At 35.9% G+C, this 7,146-nt stretch overlaps 1 long non-coding RNA gene across 2 annotated transcripts; it reads right to left on the bottom strand.

Annotated features, from left to right (window-relative positions):
• Positions 1–3,680: 3,680 nt before the first annotated feature.
• On the bottom strand, positions 3,681–7,021 carry LOC110098745. 2 transcript variants are annotated; one of them, XR_002303381.2, is made up of 3 exons: positions 6,904–7,021; positions 4,438–4,701; positions 3,681–4,047 (listed from the first exon to the last, which is right to left on the bottom strand). It is a non-coding gene; the product is annotated as an uncharacterized LOC110098745 (long non-coding RNA). The 2 variants fall into 2 exon arrangements; XR_002303382.2 differs by having other exon boundaries at positions 3,681–4,140.
• Positions 7,022–7,146: the final 125 nt, after the last annotated feature.

Genomic DNA, 7,146 nt, shown 5'->3' on the forward strand with positions numbered 1-7,146 from the left:
CATGTTGTCTTATTATTGGGATATTTTGATTTCACTTTATATCTTGTGTTTTTTTATGTTTTATATTATTTGCTCATTAGTATATAAAAAATTATCATTTTATATTTACGCAATCTTTTCATTTTAAGGCTTACGCCTCAAAACGCCTTGAGGCTTTCGTCTCGCCTCACGAACGAAAAACGTCTCAATACCTGATTACGCAATTTTAAACATTGATATATGTTCATGAACATGCTCATTTGATAACTAAAGAATACTCGTCATATATGTTCATGAACGTGCTTGTTTGATTGATTAAAAAAATTTGCTAAATATGTTCACAAACATGCTTAATGTAATTGTTTGTTAGAATGCTCGATAAAGCTCGTTTGCTAAGTATGTTCATGAACAGCTAGAAGTAGAGCTTGTTTATAGCTTTTTAAGACTTTCTTGTTTAAAGCTCGATAAGCACTAAACAAACCGAACATAAATCAAACACGAACGCTCATTAATTTAAACGAACTAAACATGAACACAAACAATAACGCTTGAATCAAATACAAACCAAACTTGAACAAATTGATAATAAATGAACTCAAACATGAACACTCACATACTCAGCTCGTCTTGGTTCATTTGCAGCCCTAAGAGTCATCTCTTTCATGAAAGTCTATATTTTGTGGGTGTCCTCAACAACAACACAATCTCATGATCTCTCTCATGAACGTTATCCCTCCAGCAAAACAATCTTATCATCTTCGGTAACCTATCCTCCAACACTAGACTTCGGCAACTCTCGTACCATACGTTAACAACAGCTCATCCTTCAACGTGATCCCACCTACCTCAGCAGCTCTTCTCCCAACAAATAGGGGTTTCAAAATCTGACACGACCTGAAACCCGACCTAAATCCGACCCGAAAAAGTTTGAGTTCGAGTTAACCTGTTTCTCATACGGGTCATGTTCGGATTTATAATTTCGACCCATCTGTAAATCGGGTCGGGTTCGGGTTGACCCGAAAACCCGAAACCAACCCGGATTGACTCATTTGTAACATCCAGACGCGGGCTGTCTCGCCACTCGGTCGCCATGACAATGATTTGTCGCATCACTCGTAGCATCAAGCCATCAATCACATGCGTCGTCACTTCGGGTTTGCGTCACTCGTGTCACTCGAGTCTGAGTTGTCGCTACCGGCCTACTGTCGTCCTGCCCATGATGATGTTGCCGTTGTCGCTATCGTTGTCTGGCCTACCGTCGTTGTCGTTGGACCCAAACCCAACCTGTTAACCCGTTTTGACACCCCTACCAATAACGTGAACCCTCTCATCATTGTATAACAACATCTCTCAGCACTTGTCCTCGAAGGTTCTTATAAAATCGATTTAGGCAAAATTCAAAATTATATGATAAGTTGATTAAGCGATTGCTCTCAATTCAAAACCATTTAAGACAACTAACAATATATCTGAGTATTCACAAAAGATTTCTAATCAAGACTACGTCGCACATACACTTTTCCTTAAAGAGGCGTTCAATGTTTGGCACGTATCTGACACACCCCTGACATGTGTCAGACACGTCAAAAATGTGTTCGATTAAAAAAATATCAAATATAAATTGAACACACGTCTATGAAACTCATGTCTTAAATATTTTATGAATTTTTTTAAAATATAATCTCTTGTATTTAAATTTTTTATTTATTTAAAATATAAAAACTAAACTTTTTATTTCATATTCACAACACCAAATCAATCGTTCGCACTCAATACCCCATTCATTGAATATTATCATTTGGCGTTCAATGTTTGGCACGTATCTGACACACCCCTGACATGTGTCAGACACGTCAAAAATGTGTTCGATTAAAAAAATATCAAATATAAATTGAACACACGTCTATGAAACTCATGTCTTAAATATTTTATGAATTTTTTTAAAATATAATCTCTTGTATTTAAATTTTTTATTTATTTAAAATATAAAAACTAAACTTTTTATTTCATATTCACAACACCAAATCAATCGTTCGCACTCAATACCCCATGACGTATCAATTATCATTTTCATTTCTCTATGACGGGCCATGACTTTGGTTTCACAACAATGTCTAATGTCATCTCGACATTGACGATTAACGTCGTTACAATATCGACACTTCAAAACCATCTCAACGTCAAAGTCTGACATTCTCTTGACATTGATGCTCGACACTAGCAATTTCTACGCCTACAACTTGACAGCTCATCTTTTTCCGACGTCGCCTTAACATTGACGACCAACGTCCTCTCAACATTGACGACAGACAACCTTTTGACATCGACGTCCAACACTTACTGCGCAGATGCCCGACTCTCAAAAGCATTATCACCTCCTTTCTCAATGCTTGATACATAGCATCGACGCCTGACTCTCGATATTCTAATATTAATCATTTTAAGCACAAATTCTAGTTAAATGACTGATTATTTCTAAATTATTTTTAATATTATGCTTATTCAATTTTTATACACTATTTTTAAAATGTAAAATTATAATATCGCGTCCAACCCGTGTTCGTGTCCTATATTTTTAAGAATTAACGTGTTAATTGTATATGTCATGTTCGTGTCGTTGTATCTGTGTCTGTGCATCATAAGACTACGCAGTCACATATTTCCAATTAGAATATGAGATTGTCAGGTTAGTTGTATTATTTGATGAAAAGGAAGCAGAAAATACCAAGATATAATTGATCCTCTATTCGAGAGGAGGATCGATCTCTCCCAATCTTTAGATGTCGCTAGAGCCCAAAGAAAAATCTAAATCTAAGATATATCAAATTTCAACCAAATTCAAGATGCCCTAACCCTAGGAAAACAAACTATTTAATGCATATAATTCAAAAGAAAATCTCTAAACAGTCCCTACATTCAAATTTCCCTCAAAAATCCTTCCTAAATTGCTCCGCTTGGGCGTTCATAGCTCCGCTTGGGCGTTCATATAGCCCGATCTCCGCAATCCCGCCTCTGTTTCGCAAGCCGGTCCAGTGGACTAGTCTAACAAGACCGGTCTAACACAATTGCAAAATCATAAGCTATAAAAAAAATCTAATATGGTATTACCACATTCATTAATCGCTCCAAACCCATAGCCACCATGAATGCTTTTAAAATTATCTCTCTCTATCAACATGTCCATTTAAATCTCTTCCAATAAAAAATATTTTTTCAAGAGGTATCTTTTGTATTAATTTTTCTAAGTCATTCTAAAATTTTAATTTTGAACACATATTCAAATCTACTTGAGAAGCATAAGCATTTATAATATTAATAATCATAGCAACAATAATATTTAAAGTTATAATATTATCTCCAATTGTAGTAATTTTTACAACATTATCCTTCAAACTCTTACCTGCACGTCGCTTCCAGGGAACACCCTAGAATTAACAAAATGCATTAAAAGGATTGATTTCATGATTATTCGGTAAGTTTTACGCTGGTTGTCGACTAGCTAATGCAACCATCCACTTTTCTCAAATAAACCATTAATGAACTAAAATAAGTACGACACAATTGTCAATGTTCATACAGATTAGGTACATATTGTGTTAGTGTGAAAAAAAAAAACATGCTTACAGAACACGTTTATTGTGTCAATATGTAAACTGGTAATAAGCTTTGGACATAACACTGAAATTTGTTGACAGTTCATGTCAATGGTGCCAAAACAAATTAGACGTATGGTGTCATTATTCTGCGTACATCGATATTAGCATTGTTCTGATTACAGTTTTGACTAATATCATAAAACATCCTGGAATTTAACCCATAGTGAAGGATAATGCCATGTAGTAGGAAACTAAAATACCCTTATCTAACCATCAATGAATATACTAAAAGCATCATGGCTTCAAGAACAGTGCATTTACTAAAAATTATTCTAAATCAAATGGGCTTCAAAATTAATTCTATATCCTGATGTGAAGGGCTTCAACTTCAATGCTTTTCAACATTTGGAACTCATCTTTCGTACCATGTCTCCATAAATTTAATTTGAAATATCATTTCAGAAATTTGAACCTGAGATTTCAAGAAAAGGGAGGGAGCTCAACCACCAAGCTCATGAAAATAACATCTTCAATACTAATTTAACATAGACGTGCTTCAATTAATCTGAAATAAGCACACAGCAACCAGTAAAGTAAAGATCTAACAAAGTGGGAAGTAGCATTTTAAAATCCAATAAAATGATCAACATGAAAAACCACAATGCCTTCAAGAAATATCAATTTGGAAGTTAAAATCTCATTTAAGTATTGTACTCTTCAAGCGTAAAAAGATTGGTGTCAAAACTTGTACTACATGGAATTTAACTATGTAACAACTACTGAATAAGAGAGAGCCTCCCATGCTATGATATTATGATTTTTGATAAAAATAATTAAAGATAATGAATAAAGAAATTCTTACCAGCAAATGTAAACGGCTGCCTACATGAACTCCAGGAAGTGATTGCATGCAGGGCATATGTTGAGGCATGGTAGGCGCTAGATGTTGATGAGCAATATCAGGTACATGAGATGAATGCGTACATTGATGCAAGTGAGGGAAGTGTGGAGAAAGTTGGCTTTGTTGCATTGTTGGGTGATGTCCTTGCGGGAGAGGATTAAATTGAGTTGGGTGTTGAAGATGTTGTATTTGATGTTTAGATGAAAGTTGCAGCTGGCCTTGGTGCTGCCAATGAAGGAAATTTGTTATGTTAAGTCTCTTTCATAAAACATGCTAGAAAAATAGTGTAAAATCACAGAGGCTGATCAACTAAGGTGCTGCATCAGTTTCCATAAAAAAGTGGAGACAGGTAATTTAACAGATTACAGCAAGCAGTTCATTTCTATCACCCAAGTTTATTATTACAAAGAAGAGAACCTAACAGACGATGTTCTCATAGTTTTAAAAAAAAAATGTTAGACGGTTGCTGATGAGGACATCAGTCATCGTTTCCAGCGTGTTTATCACAGGAGATATCGCAAATCGACGGCCAAGATCAGAAGCATATATTATTTAGTTCTTTGTTATTGTATTAGTTTTATTTTATTATTTTTGTTTCAGTGGACCTTTTTACCTCTATGAGGGAGTTTAGTGCTTTGTAGCCCAAGGGGTGTATGCGTCTTTATTTATTTTCATTAACAAAGCCTATATATAGTGGTCAAAGTCTTTGTATCAATTTTTAATGAAAGTTTGAATGAAATTCAAATTTGTCTCCTTCTGGTGTGTGCACTTGAGAGAGGAAGAGCCTAGAAGAGGATCAAACGAAGTACCCTACAGCCCCTGCGGGTGAGCTCTTGGTTTTCCCACATCTTCTTCTCTCCCATTTTCCACCGCCCTAGCCTCCTCTTTTTCCTCCCTACCCGACGGCCACCATCACCTCCCCTCCTTGCGTCAATCCCACCTCCAAATCTCCACCGCCGGCCCAAGGCCTATTTCCCTCCACCCGAGCCAATTTCCCCCCCATGCCGCCGGCCCACTCCACAATCCCCATCATTATGATGATTTCCCTCATTATAGTTGCTTTCCTAAATTAAGCCAAGCCAAGAAGGAAAGAATTCTAATTATTTGAGATTCAAATATTGAATTTCAAATACTTTACTTTTTTTAAAATTCTAAATTAGGAATGTGATTAAATCTAGATCTAATTTGAATTTCAAATTAGATTGGATATAATAATTACTTTCCTAAATTACATAGATTGTTTTGGAAGCTCTTAATTCCCTCCACAAAACCCCTCTCCCTCTATTAATGCCGCCGGCCCCATGATGGGGCTCCACCTTGGATTTCCCTTTTAAATCCCAACCTTATTTGAATTTGAAAACAAATTTCAAATCAAATTCCCTCCCAATTTACTTGAATTGAAACTAAATTCAAATTTAGTAATCATCCCTCCACCTAAACCTAACACCAAAATCACACAACCCAAACCCTCACCCCCTCTCTCCTTGGCCGACCCCCTCTTTCTCCTACCTTTCTCTTGGAAGCTCTAATCCACATGAATTCTATAGCAAGGAAGAGAATATTCCGTTGAAGACTACGTAGATCACATCCTACTTCACCGTGTAGAGGCAACTCGTGGGACATTCAACCTTACCTCCTTCTCCGGCTACTTCCCTTTCATCAAGACCATCGGCGTCACCGTCCTCTTAAGTGGCATCGTCCAGTTCGCTCAAGACTTCTCTCCATTAAATAATTCCCATAGAACGTTGGAGAGGTACAAGGGAACTTCAGGTGAAAACTCTTGACATTAACCTATGGATTGTTATAACAAGTGCATTAAACTTTACTCTGATTTGTCGATTTTGTTTTGAATTGGCTTCTCCTTCTAAATTGCAACCGATTGCTAAAACAAGTCGCCAAAAATAACTCTTTAATCTTTTTTGTAATCCATTATTCGTGAAGTAGCAAGCTTATAAAACTTTTATTATTTCTTTAAAATCCTGGTTGTTTCACATTAGTTGCACCCCAACATAATTGAATGATGATTTAACATTTCATTTATAAAGCCTGTAGTGACAATAAATATCATATTGAATGATAAAAAAGAAAACCTCATGGAAAAATACTCAACGCTTGCACTTTAATAGATTGAAGATATTTGCTTTAAAGATCCATCAGATCAGATATATCTTATCAAGTAAGCAAATTTAAATTATGATGGTAGGAAGCAACCCATTGATAAGGTTTATACAGTAAAGCAATGTGGGTACTACTTGGTTTAATGAAAAGAATCATAAAGAAGGACAATCAGTTAAAGGACTCAAAGAGGAAAAACAAGACTCCTTGCAATATGATCAACCAAAAACAAGGACTTCAAATATTTCAGCAGAAGATACGCAGATAATAAAAAGATCTCAGATAAAATAAGCTGAATTTGGTATGACTGACCTCATTTACTGGACGGAATCCTGCAACATTTGTTAACGGACAAGAACTGTCGGTAGCTGAAAACGCCTGAGAAGTGAACGGGTAATAAATATAATTAGTAGTGATTTATTAAGGTAGTACACAACTCCCCTTGGCCTATTGGTTGAGAGCTTAGGCTTTCAACTAAGAGGTCTAAGGTTCGAGTCCATGTGTATGTGTTGTGTGTGTGAGTTTGCCTTAATTGGCCTAAATGTCCCAAAAAAA

Source organism: Dendrobium catenatum, unplaced genomic scaffold (assembly GCF_001605985.2).
Source record: "Dendrobium catenatum unplaced genomic scaffold, ASM160598v2 fragScaff_scaffold_1597, whole genome shotgun sequence".
NCBI classification, from domain to species: domain Eukaryota; kingdom Viridiplantae; phylum Streptophyta; class Magnoliopsida; order Asparagales; family Orchidaceae; genus Dendrobium; species Dendrobium catenatum.